We start from the raw sequence: 13,534 nt of genomic DNA, 5'->3' as shown, positions 1-13,534 counted from the left end.
GTGACCGCCCTTATGTAGACATTTTAAATTCCCTGCCCTGGAGCTCAAGACCACCCCTCCATACATCATACATACATCACAGAAAAGGTGGTCTACAGCAGAAATCTGAGTGCTTTGTTTACCTCCTGTCTGCCAGGTTACCTGTTTAATGGTCACTTGATTGGATTGCCTGGGGAGCCTGGCCAGTCTTTTGTAGTGATAAATACTTAGTTCCTGAGCCAGGTCACAGCTCACACCCTACTCATATCTTAAACTTGCCCTTAAGACAGGATTTGTGAAGGAAAAGACAATGGGGAGGCTTTTCCATTTCCCTTTGACCTTGCGGAGAAAACATTTGCTCAGTTTGGGAATCAAAATGGTTTCAGGTCGGTCTTCCTGTGCTGATCTATGTACGTGCTTGGTTGGTACACTTATGAACATTTAACATATATCTAAGACCTCAAAATTCCTATCATACGTCCATTTCACAGAATATCAGGTGTGGGGCAGATAAAGACATGAAGAGGGCTGTGCCTTTGCCTGCGTGTGTCAGGGCTGCGCGTATCAGGATTGTGGCCTCAGCCACACAATAGGTGTGTGATACTGTGCAGCCGAGTTTGCGTAGCACATTCTGCTTGGCTGTGGCTGCAACTGAACAGGGATTCTTATGAGGAAGAGACCTTGTAGATTCACTATTGTAGAGGAACTTCCCAGGAAGGCTGTTTTTCCCAGGCCAGAGATCAACAATGAATAGTCCTTCCACCCTTTGAATAGAACAGGATTCTAGCCCTTCGTGTTTTGCTGCATCGTGCTGATGAGTCACGGGTGAATTTCTTGCCTTTGTTTTTGGAAACTGTAGGGGAAAGCTGACATCCACTGCACACTTAAATGTATCCTGTTGAAAGCAGTTAAGGGGCAGAATGTTGCCAGGATTATGCTTTACACGAGTGGTTCCCAACTGGTGGTCCATGGACACGGGGGGGGGGGGGGACGGGACGGTCCTCATATCTTACTGTTACGGAAAAATGTAGGTGCGAGGCTTTGGGCAGAGCCCACGAGTCCCTGCGGAATAAAGGAAGGAGTCCAGCCACCAACTGGAGCAAATCCTCCACCAGGGCCAGGGCCTTTTCAGTGATGGCTCCAACCTGGTGGAATGCTCTGTCCCATGAGACTAGGGTCCTTCGGGATTTAATCTCCTTCTGTTGGGCTTGTAAAACAGAGCTATTCCGCCTGGCCTTTAATTTGAATTCAGCCTGATCTTTTATTTCCCTTCTCTTTCCTCCCCCTCACCTTTTATGAAGATCACCTGCTCTGAGACCCCACAGCTAATTCTCCCCTGGCCTCCTCGCTGGCCCAAGTAGCACCAATTCAGCCAGTTAGCCCTGGGGATTATCTAACTGATTTTTGAATTTTGAATTTTATTGTTATTCATGTTTTTATACTGTATTTTATGCTGTTTTTTATAATTAAGTGTTTTAAATTTGTTGTTAGCTGCCCTAAGCCCGGTTTTTGAACCGGGAAGGGTGGGGTATAAATAAAAATTTATTATTATTATTATAGGTTCAAAGAGGAATTTTGAACCCCGAGGATGGGGTGACAAGGACTTTTAAAAGTTTCTATCTTATCCCAGCACACAGTTCATTAAGCATCATCACTACATCATTGCTACATCGGAAAAGGGGAGAGTTATACATGATTAATATAAAAGGAATGTGTTGGGGTAACAGGCTGGGAAGTACATTCTAAGCACCTACTACAAAGGGACAATAGAACTTTGGTTTGCATAGTCTGCCACCTGGGCAAGTCCGGAGGAGTGCCTTTGCCCAGTGATTTGACACCTATGAGTACCTTCCTGTGAGTACCTGACCTCCTGCTTGAAGGGATTATGGTGGGGACCGAGTGGTTTCCAAGTCCTTGGCCAATGAAGCAAATTGGCGGTGGAATGAAGGAAACTGGCAAAGGAATTGATTTTATATGATTTTTAAAGCTAGGTAACTTCCCTGAGCTGTCAAGTCGAAAGGGTACATTTATGCATAATATTTGTAACATTTAACAGCTTTAAAGATGTGGCCCCCCCCCGTAATTTCCATAACAATACCAAGGAGTTCCGTGGCACCATTCACATTTAAAAAAAAACAACCACTTCCTTAGAGATACCAGAATTTTCCAAAGTAGGGGGTCCATGTCTTGGCTTTTGCAAAACAGGGAGTTTGCAGTATTCTTAGCGAATTGGTAACCACGGCCCTAGCTATTTTGCTGGATATTACAGAAATATTAATGATTTCACCCCATAGGTGGCAGCATTTGACAGATGAGGGAAAAGACACACCTTGAGCCAACCCAGGATTTTTGTAGTTGCTAACACTTTCCAAGTGTTCAAAAAGCATTTCCTAACCAGTGTCAGATTTATGCATAAGCTAAACAAGCTCTAGCTTAGGGCCCCACTCTCTTTGGGCCCCAAAAAATTTAAAGGGAAATAAACTGGATATACATTTCCAAAATATAAGATAAAAAACAAATAGAATAAAACCTACATACAGCAACAGTGTTTTGTGTTGTGTAGGCTCCTATGATGTAAGTCATGGGCCCCACCTGTCAGCCTGCTCCCTAAAATATCACTGATTTGCTCATTTCTATATACAGGGTTGTATTTCACAATTAATATACTTCTTAACTGTATTTCAGTTCAACTGCAGGAATGGAGAGCACTCCTGTGGTCGGATCCTGCTTGCTAGTTTCCCAATAGAGGCATCTGGTTGGCCACTGTGAGAACAGGATGCTGGACCAGATCAGGCCATTTATGGACTTTCGGCCAACTTTGTCACAGTAGATTCTACAAGCTTCATGGGATAATCTCTGTGAAGTAAGAGATTTTAATTAGATTTTTTTTGTCACAGCAAGCATCATCCAATAATAATAATACTGTAACAACAACAACAACAACAACAACAACAACAACAACAACAACAATTTATTATTTCTACCCCACCCATCTGGCTGGGTTTCCCCAGCCACTCTGGGCGGCTTCCAACAAAAGATTTAAAATACATTAAAACATCAGTCATTAAAAACTTCCCTAAACAGGGCTGCCTTCAGATGTCTTCTAAACGTCAGATAGTTGATTATTTCCTTGACATCTGCTGGGAGGGTGTTCCACAGGTGGGTGCCACTACCGAGAAGGCCCTCTTTTTGGTTCCCTGTAACTTTAGTGAGGGAACTGCCAGAAGGCCCTCGTCACTGGACCTCAGTGTCCGGGCCAAATGATGGGGGTGGAGACGCTCCGTCAGGTATCCTGGGCCGAGGCCGTTTAGGGCTTTCAAGGTCATAGAATCATAGAATCATAGAATCATAGAGCTGGAAGAGACCACAAGGGCCATCGAGTCCAACCCCCTGCCAAGCAGGAAACACCATCAGAGCACTCCTGACATATGGTTGTCAAGCCTCTGCTTAAAGACCTCCAAAGAAGGAGACTCCACCACACTCCTTGGCAGCAAATTCCACTGTCGAACAGCTCTTACTGTCAGGAAGTTCTTCCTAATGTTTAGGTGGAATCTTCTTTCTTGTAGTTTGGATCCATTGCTCCGTGTCCGCTTCTCTGGAGCAGCAGAAAACAACCTTTCCAGAGAAGCGCCAACACCAACACTTTGAATTGTGCTCAGAAACGTACTGAAAGCCAATGTAGGTCTTTCAAGATCGGTGTTATATGGTCCCGGCAGCCGCTCCCAGTCACCAGTTTAGCTGCCACATTCTGGATTAGTTGCAGTTTCCGGGTCACTTTCAAAGGTAGCCCCATGTAGAGCACATGGCAGTAGTCCAAGCAGGAGAGAACCAGTGCTTGCACCACTCTGGTGACACAGTCTGTGGGCAGGGAGGGTCTCAGCCTGCGTACCAGATGGAGCTGGTAGACAGCTGCCCTGGACACAGAATGGACCTGCGCCTCCATGGACAGCTGTGAGTCCAAAATGACTCCCAGGCTGCTCACCTGGTCCTTCAGGGGCACAGTTGCCCCATTCAGGACCAGGGAGTCCTCCACACCCGCCAGCCTCCTGTCCCCCCAAAACAGTACTTCTATCTTGTTAACCTCATCCTATTCTCTGCTCTCCAAGCAGCTCCCCAATTCTGTTTGGGATATGATTCATTGCTTCTTCCACTGTGACTGCCTCTATCTCCACCTCTGGGTTGGGTTCATTGAATTATTTCAGTAGCAGCACCAGCCCCACGGCTGTAAGATGCTAAATTTGTGAGTCAGGAAATCCCTGGTCCACATCCCACCACAATCATTTCCTACCGTGCTCTTAACTCTGGGCTTTTACCCATCTTAATTTAACTCTCCCGGCTTAAAACGGTTAGATCAGTCACCTTCTCGCACTCCATGCCCCTGGGATAACGGCCAGTGTGCCCACAAGGCAGCAAAACAAGAAATAAATATCCCGTTTCTCCAGAGCTCAAACTGCATCTCTGTGATTCACTCTCTCCTGACCTTCAAACAATTAGCCTCCGCTGGAAGTAGGCAGTTCTGGCACTCTTCGTATCTGGCATGTCAGGGTCATTCAGTGCATTTGGTGCCACAGAATTAATTGCCCCCGGAGGAGGGGTCTGCTGTGTCTCTGGATGAGTCACTGGGCACCTGGGCAAAAAAAACCCAACCAGATGCGGGGAGGGAATTTTCAAGCAGTGAATAGGGCATGGGAAAGTCCGTTCCCCCAGATTATGAAGGTTGGAGCTTGGAGATTAGAGTAGCAATTTATATAGGTGCTACAGGCTCTGTGATCAAGGAGACAGAGCGACTCTCCTAAGGGGGAAAGTTTCAGCATTTGGGATTTTTCCATTTAGAGAAAAGATTAGTAAGAGGCAACACAATAGAAGTTTATAAAAATTAAAAAGAAAGTGGCCGGAGAATGGAGCAGAATAATGTAAGTTTCAGGAACAGATGAAAGAAAGTTCTTCTTCATGTAGCACAGATTTAAACTATGGAACTCCCTGCCACAGGAACTGCAGGAATGGGGAGCACTCCTGTGGTCGGATCCTGCTTGCTGGTTTCCCAATAGTGGCATCTGGTTGGCCACTGTGAGAACAGGATGCTGGACTAGATGCTGGAGGCGGTTGGAGGATGGATTGAGGTTGAATCCTGACAAGACAGAAGTACTGGTTTTAGGGGACAGGAGGCGGGCAGGTGTGGAGGATTCCCTGGTCCTGAATGGGACAACTGTACCCCCGAAGAACCAGGTGTGCAGCCTGGGAGTCATTGTGGACTCACAGCTGTCCATGGAGGCACAGGTCAATTCTGTATCCAGGGCAGCTGTTTATCAGCTCCATCTGGTATGCAGGCTGAGACCCTCCCTGCCCGCAGACTGTCTCAACAGAACGGTGCATGCTCTGGTTATCTCCCGCTTGGACTACTGCAATGCGCTCTACGTGGGGCCACCTTTGAAGGTGACCCAGAAACTGCAACTAATCCAGAATGCGGCAGCTAGACTGGTGACTGGGAGCGGCTGCCGAGACCACATAACACCGGTCTTGAAAGACCTATGTTGGCTCGCAAGAAGCCAAGTTACAGGGAACCAGACAGAGGGCCTTCTCGGTAGTGGCGCCTGCCCTGTGGAACGCCCTCCCACCAGATGTCAAAGAGAAAAACAACTACCAGACTTTTAAATGACATATGAAGGCAGCCGTGTTTAGGGAAGCTTTTAATGACTGATGCATTACTGTATTTTAATATTGTGTTGGAAGCCGCCCAAAGTGGCTGGGGAAACCCAGCCAGATGGGCGGGGTATAAATAATAATAAAAATTATTATTATTATTATTATTATTATTATTATTATTATTATTATAGATCAAGCTAGTGGCCTGATCCAAAAGGCTGTTCTGATGCTCTTATGTTCCTGCTGCTCAATTCCCATCCCTTTTCTGTGCAAAAGACCTCCAGCAAGTCTGCCTGTCCTGTTTAAGCTGAGCAGCTCAAGATTCATCGGAGCAGGCTGGGGTTTCATGACAGCTTGTGAATCCCCATGATTTAAAGGAGCAGGGCTGCGGCCACAGTAATCCAGAAGACAACAAGCTCCCTTAAGGAATCCTCAGAGCTCAGCTTTTGTTATGAAAAAGTCTCTCGGGCAGAACATTGAAGTTGGACAGACTGCACTGTTGCCAACTGATATCCATCTTCTTGGCGCATTTTGAGCAGAGCTCAGGGCAATGTTGTTGCATACTTTTCAAAAGTACATATGCAGCCCACGACACTTAACAAATCCCGAACTCTGTGGTTGCCCCATGGCCAACACAGATAAAAGGAGGTCCTTCTTCACTCAGCACATAGTTAAACCATGGAACTGTGGGAATGTTCTGGGGTGCAGGAGAGGATATATTGACTAATTATATCCTTATCCAACTTGTGCTAACAAGTTCCAAAAATATCAGCAGAGTTTATAAACATTCCCCTTTAAGTTCGCAACGGTAACGTGTGCACAGGTTCGCTAGAACCTCTATAATAATTACTCTGGTAATTTCCCCTTTTGTTCCCTCTTAAAATACAAGACACGACACAGTCTTTATAAAAGTATAAAAGAGTTTACTCACGTTCTGTTCACAATATGATCCCAGAAGGCAGACAGCTTAAAAAGGTTACATGCATTCAGAATCTATCTTATAGCAAAATAGTCCTTTCCTCCTCTCTTGGCTGAGAGCCAAGAGAGCATCTTTAGATGCTTCCTCATCGAAGGAAAATGGCAGAGAGAGAGAGATGGCTGCCTGCCCTGTGCTTTTATCATTTACCTGCACAGGTGAGGCCACACCCACTTCTGGTCACATGCGGAGGAAGTCCATCCCCAGGAAGTTTACCTGCTTGCTGGACTGACATCCCTCCCCATGTTCTAACATGTACACTCTAGGAATGTTGTCATTGACTGCTCCTGTGTTTACATCCCACAGGAACTCCCTCCCACAGGAGGCAAAGAAGACCACTAAGTTGGCTAGTCTTAAAAGAGGTTTAGACCAGGCATAGGCAAAGTCCGGCCCTCCAGATGTTTGGGACTGCAATTCCCATCAAGGTAAAGGTAAAGGGACCCCTGACTGTTAAATCCAGTCGCAGACGACTCTGGGGTTGCGGCGCTCATCTCGCTTTACTGGCTGAGGGAGCTGGCATTTGTCCGCAGACAGCTTCCGGGTCATGTGGCCAGCATGACTAAGCCACTTCTGGCGAAACAGAGCAGCGCACGGAAATGCAGCTTACCTTCCCGCCAGAGTGCTACCTATTTATCTACTTGCACTTTGACGTGCTTTCGAACTGCTAGGTTGGCAGGAGCAGGGACTGAACAACGGGAGCTCACCCCGTCGCGGGGATTCAAATCACTGACCTTCTGATCAGCAAGCCCTAGGCTCTGTGGTTTAACCGACAGTGCCACCCGTGTCCCTTCTAAATATATACATCACCCTAAAAGAAACACACACCAGCCATTCAGCAAACATCTGCCCCTCCTTTAATTCTTCCTATACCCCAGGAGGTAGTGAAATCAGAGGGTGGGTGGTCTGTGTCCCAAAATACAGGGTATCACCCACCTAATAGGTTTCCCAGCTGCCTCTGTGCACCTCCTCCAAAACAGCAGCCCCCAAAACCACTCCAAGACACCTACATAATACCCTCGGATGTTGGTACCCCAGTTCCCTCTGAGGTTGAGATGATGCCACCTTCATTTGCCCCAACTTGCCTTCCTTTTCAGAAACCCGTCTCTTTCTTTCAGGTCATTCCCTTATTATTTAAATTCCTACCCCGCTTGTTCTCCAAGGATCTCAAGGAAGCATACTTTCTTCTTCCCCTCCCTCTCATTTTATCCTCACACCAACCCCGCAAGGTGGGCCAGGCTCGGAGCAACGGGGACTGGCTGGCCCAAGTTTGGTGAGGGGGGATTTGAACGCAGGTCTCCCAGGTCCCAGTCGAGCACTCTCACCACGACACCAACCAGGAACCACTTCACAGCTGGAGAAGGAAAGCCGCATGATGTTTTTACAGAGGTGGTATCTTAATGGATGGCGGCTAAGAGATTGAGATTGAATCCTGACAAGACAGAAGTAGTGTTCTTGGGGGACAGGAGGCGGGCGGGTGTGGAGGACTCCCTGGTCCTGAATGGGGTAACTGTGCCCCTGAAGGACCAGGTGCGCAGCCTGGGAGTCATTCTGGACTCACAGCTGTCCATGGAGGCACAGGTCAATTCTGTGTCCAGGGCAGCTGTTTACCAGCTCCATCTGGTATGCAGGATGAGACCCTCCCTGCCCGCGGACTGTCTCGCCAGAGTGGTGCATGCTCTGGTTATCTCCCGCTTGGACTACTGCAATGCGCTCTACGTGGGGCTACCTTTGAAGGTGACCTGGAAACTACAACTAATCCAGAATGCAGCAGCCAGACTGGTGACTGGGAGCGGTCACTGAGACCATATAACACCAGTCTTGAAAGACCTACACTTGCTCCCAGTACGTTTCCGAGCACAATTCAAAGTGTTGGTGTTGACCTTTAAAGCCCTAAACGGCCTTGGCCCAGTATATCTGAAGGAGCGTCTCCACCCCCATCGTTCTACCCAGACACTGAAGTCCAGCTCCGAGGGCCTTCTGGCGGTTCCCTCACTGCAAGAAGCCAAGTTACAGGGAACCAGGCAGAGGGCCTTCTCGGTAGTGGCACCCGCCCTGTGGAACGCCCTCCCACCAGATGTAAAAGAGAAAAACAACTACCAGACTTTTAGACGGCATCTGAAGGCAGCCCTGTTTAGGGAAGCTTTTAATGCTTGATGTATTACAGTATTTTAATATTTTGTTTGAAGCCGCCCAGAGTGGCTGGGGAAGCCCAGCCAGATGGGCGGGGTATAAATAATAAAATTATTATTATTATTATTAATAAGCCAAGGCTTGCGTGCTGATGGGTCCTTGCTCAGACTGAGCCCTGGGATGACAGTTGCAGCCCTGAGCAAACTTTCTTTTGGAGAGAAGATGGTTATTCTTCAGGTGACAATACGTGGCAACTCTAACAGATGGTGCCCGTCCCAATAAACTTCCGGCGAGGCAACGGTTTGCATCATCACTTGTTTTTCTACAGGGTGTGTCTGCCGCAGGAAGGGAAAAAGTGTCTTTAAGACTCTTTGCCATTATTTTTTGTAGCTCAGGACATTGCTGCTGTTCTTTGACCCCTTCCACTTGCCCAGGTAGGAGGGGAACTCCTAGGCTGTGGCTATCTTCAAGCGGGACTGGGGGTCAGCTGATGATGCCAGGTCAACAGACACAGTAAAGAGCCTCACATGGTTTTCAATAGTTTTCCCAAATAGTTGGGGAAAGTTTAGCAACGATCAACGGCTTAACAGAAATGCCAAAAACCAGCTTGCTCTTCACACAGAAGAGGTCTCCAAAAGCCTGATTGGTCTGTGATTCTGGGAATGAAATAATAATAATAATAATAATAATAATAATAATAATAATAATTTATTATTTATACCCCGTCCATCTGGCTGGGCTTCCCCAGCCACTCTGGGCAGCTTCCAAAAAAAATATTAAAATACTGTAATACATCACACATTAAAAGCTTCCCTGAACAGGGCTGCCTTCAGATGTCTTCTAAAAGTCTGGTAGTTGTTGTTCTCTTTGACATCTGGTGGGAGGGCGTTCCACAGGGCGGGTGCCACTACTGAGAAGGCCCTCTGCCTGGTTCCCTGTAACTTGGCTTCTTGCAGGGAGGGAATCACCAGAAGGCCCTCGGCGCTGGACCTCAGTGTCCAGGCAGAACGATGGAGGTGGAGACGCTCCTTCAGATATACTGGGCCGAGGCCGTTTAGGGCTGTAAAGGTCAGCACCAACACTTTGAATTGTGCTCTGAAATAGGATATACACTTATACCTCGGGTTACAGAAGCTTCAGGTTGCGCATTTTTGGGGTGCGCACCGCACCGAACCCAGAAGTACCGGAAAGGGTTACACAGAAACACTAAATCTCTTTTTTTTAAAAAAATGATATTTATTAAAATTTCAAAAGAAAAAGATTACATTAATAAGAAAATTAACAATAAAAAGGAAAAATACAAAGTACAAAAAAGAAAAAACAGTTAAAAACAATTCCATCTTTTCATCACTTCTCTTACATTTACTTGTTTCCCGGACCTCCTCATACCTCCCTCTTTTGTATCCCAATTCAATTTGTTAGTCCAGCAATTCCTTTCCCTCCTTTTTAATCCTGATCTTTAATCTTGATATATTATAACATTAAATTTTTACTATTAAAAACCAATTTTTCCATATTCTTTTATACCTTTACAGCTAGAAACCACTTAACTTCAATCTGTCATCATTCTAACATTCATTAATTTTACAATATTTCTGTAAGTAGTCTTTAAATTTCTTCCAATCTTCTTCCACTGACTCTTCTCCCTGGTCTCGGATTCAGAAACACTAAATCTCACTTTGCGCATGCACACAAGCACCAAATCGCGACCCGCGTGTGTGCAGACACGGTGTTGCGGGTTGCGATCGTGCCTCCCACACAGATCACGTTCACAACCTGAGCGTCCACTGTACTACAATTTCCAACCTGGAGGAACTGAGCCAGTCAGAGTGATCTCAGTGTAACAGCTTAGCAAGGACAGGAGTCCACCAGTTGAAGTCGGTTTTAAACATTTCTGGGGGGGCAAGGAATGTTGACTTCGGAGCCTTATTAGGTTGATTTATCATTGATTTAACTTGGTGTGAGGTTGTTGGTTGGCATCTGTCTGTCTCGGGAGACAAATAGAGGAGGATGTGCCTTTGGGGGTGAAGTCAAACATTTGGAAGGTTACACCACCTGCTGTGGCTGTTGAGACCGATACAGGAGAGACATGTTTAGTTGCAGCTGGGGCAGAAGAAGGTGTCCAGTTGTGTTCCTGCAGATGCACCAAGACGTTTCTTCTCTGTGTGCTTCTCCTAGTGGTCATTCCTCCTCTGCTCACTGCTGTGGAGTCACAACCCGACTGTGAGGTTAAAGGTAAAGGTAAAGGCCCCTGGCTGTTAAGTCCAGTCGCGGACGACTCTGGGGTTGCGGCGCTCATCTCACTTTACTGGCCGAGGGAGCTGGTGTTTGTCCGCAGATAGCCTCCAGGTCATGTGGCCAGAATGACTAAGACGCTTCTGGCGAACCAGGGCAGCGCACAGAAACGCCGTTTACCTTCCCGCCGGAGCGGTACCTATTTATCTACTTTGCACTTTGATGTGCTTTCAAACTGCTAGGTTGGCAGGAGCAGGGACTGAGCAACGGGAGCTCACCCCGTCGCAGGGATTCGAACCACCAACCTTCTGATTGGCAAGCCCTAGGCTCTGTGGTTTAGACCACAGCGCCACCTGCATTGGATCCCAAAGAAGAGAAACTCCACGGTCTACGCAAAGCTCAGAAACTGATGGAGAACTGTATGATTTAGTAAAATAATACAGTGGTACCTTGGTTTAAGAACAGCTTAGTTTATGAACAACTTGGCTTAAGAACACTGCAAACCCAGAAGTAGGTGTTTTGGTTTGTGAACTTTGCCTTGGAATAAGAACATGTTTCGCTTCCTGTTGAGTGCGTTCCATTTGTAAATTGAATCCCCCGCTGCTATGGGAAAGCATGCCTTGGTTTAAGAACACTTTGGTTTAAGAACAGACTTCCGGAACGGATTAAGTTCGTAAACCAAGGCACCACTGTAATTGGTCCAGTCATCAGTTGAAATGTGGGCTCCAATGATCCCTTTCATCTCAGCTGGGCCATGGGCAGAAATATCTGAAAGTCTAGGCTCATTCTTTTCTATAGTAGCCATACGCAAGGCCTCCCACTGAGTTCTGTTATATTCCAGGGTATGTTTGTGTAAGAGGCATTTATAAGATGATGTGGATTTTATGAGCTCTTGAGTGGCTACTTCCGTTATAAGAGAGAGTTGGGCCAATGTTTGCTTAGCATTCTGGCAATAATTTATCAAACCATGAGAAGGATAAGTCAGAAATCTTATGTGGGGTTACAAGATGTCATCAGAGTTTCATTCTGCCAGCTATTTGTTGGTGCTTAAAAGAGCTTTTCCTAAAGACAATGAGAACAAAATAGTACCAATTCCTTAGCCCTCATAAAGTTAATCAAGGGCTGAGAAAATGGCTCCCTCTTCTGGATCCCAAAACTTTCCCTTTCAATTATGCAGATGTGGCTTTGAGGTCCAGCAATATCCTTTAAGGGACGCGGGTGGCGCTGTGGGTTAAACCACAGAGCCTAGGACTTGCCGATCAGAAGGTCGGCGGTTCAAATCCCCACGACGGGGTGAGCTCCCGTTGCTCAGTCCCTGCTCCTGCCAACCTAGCAGTTCGAAAGCACATCAAAGTGCAAGTAGATAAATAGGTACCGCTCCGGCGGGAAGATAAACGGTGTTTCCGTGCGCTGCTCTGGTTCGCCAGAAGCAGCTTAGTCATGCTGGCCACATGACCCGGAAGCTGTACGCCGGCTCCCTCGGCCAGTAAAGCGAGATGAGCGCCGCAACCCCAGAGTCGGCCACGACTGGACCTAATGGTCAGGGGTCCCTTTACCTTAACCTTTAATATCCTTTAAAAGTGCAAGACGATAAATCGTGATTGCTACCTATATGCTCCAAATCATCCATTTCCTTTATGCAATCAAGCAAGGAAGGGCTGTGGTAGCAGAACCCTTTTCATCTACTTTAATTGCACTAAAGTAAATTCTGGATATGTACCTGAATCCCTCCCACACGAAACAGTGACAGTCTGGAGGCAACGTGAAAAGAGAACTGTGGATTTTGCCTGAAAATCCTCCACGAATAGTCGCAGAGAGAGAGCGAAGCAGCAGCGCTCTCCACACATGCTCAGAGACACCCTCGTCATTACATCCCTGAGTGTTCAGAGTCCCTGAAAACTGGTCCGACGTGGAAGTCCGAGGCAGGAAAAGTGGGGGATGTCTTAGGACATCCGGAGAAAAGATCTCCACGCCTCTCCACTCACCCAGAGCTGACGGGGCCGCGCCGCCCATCATGTGTTTTCAGTTTGCATCTACCAACGCACCCGCGTGAAGGAGACCCACGCGCGTGTAGCGCCCAGGGACGCCGCGGAGATCGGGAGCTGCCGCATCGCCCCGTCGAGGGCGAATCCGGGGCTGCGGTGGGAGGCCCTGGAGCAAGACGGCTCGGATGACTCCACACTACACGGCGTTGAAAGCGTTGGCAAAGGTGCTGCACCCCGTGGGAGAGGAGTATTGGGAGGTGCTCTGGGTCCCCGTCGATTCCCCCCGCGCCTTGGGGACTCCGTGGTGGGGAGCGGAATTGGAGATGTCCTCTGCGTCCCATCAATTCCCTCCCCCACCCCCCGCGTGCGCCTTCGGGACGCTGTCGGATGGGTGGGATTGGCGAGGTCCTGGGGTCCCCGTCGATTCCTTCGTGCGCCTTGGGGACGCCGTCGTGGGGCTCGGCTGCTGGCGAAGGTCTGGGGAGGCCAGCCGACGCTCTTCCCCCGACGGGGCACCCGGTCTCTCTCCAGCCCCCTAACCGGGAGGGAGGGAGAAAGGATTGTAAGTGGTTCTTATATGCAGGGA

General features: G+C 47.7%; 2 long non-coding RNA genes across 2 annotated transcripts in view; one reads left to right on the top strand and one right to left on the bottom strand.

Annotated features, from left to right (window-relative positions):
* Positions 1–13,534, top strand: part of LOC308470678 — a 283,172-nt gene that overhangs the window by 200,669 nt on the left and 68,969 nt on the right. The window lies entirely within an intron of this gene.
* On the bottom strand, positions 9,106–13,094 carry LOC308470736. Its single transcript, XR_013982614.1, has 2 exons — positions 12,949–13,094; positions 9,106–9,384 (listed from the first exon to the last, which is right to left on the bottom strand). It is a non-coding gene; the product is annotated as an uncharacterized lncRNA (long non-coding RNA).

This window comes from Podarcis pityusensis (genome assembly GCF_964106645.2).
Source record: "Podarcis pityusensis genome assembly, chromosome: 1".
Classification (NCBI taxonomy): Eukaryota; Metazoa; Chordata; class Lepidosauria; order Squamata; family Lacertidae; genus Podarcis; species Podarcis pityusensis.
The sequence above is the reverse complement of the archived record's forward strand: the minus strand, read 5'-3'. Positions and strand labels throughout refer to the sequence as shown.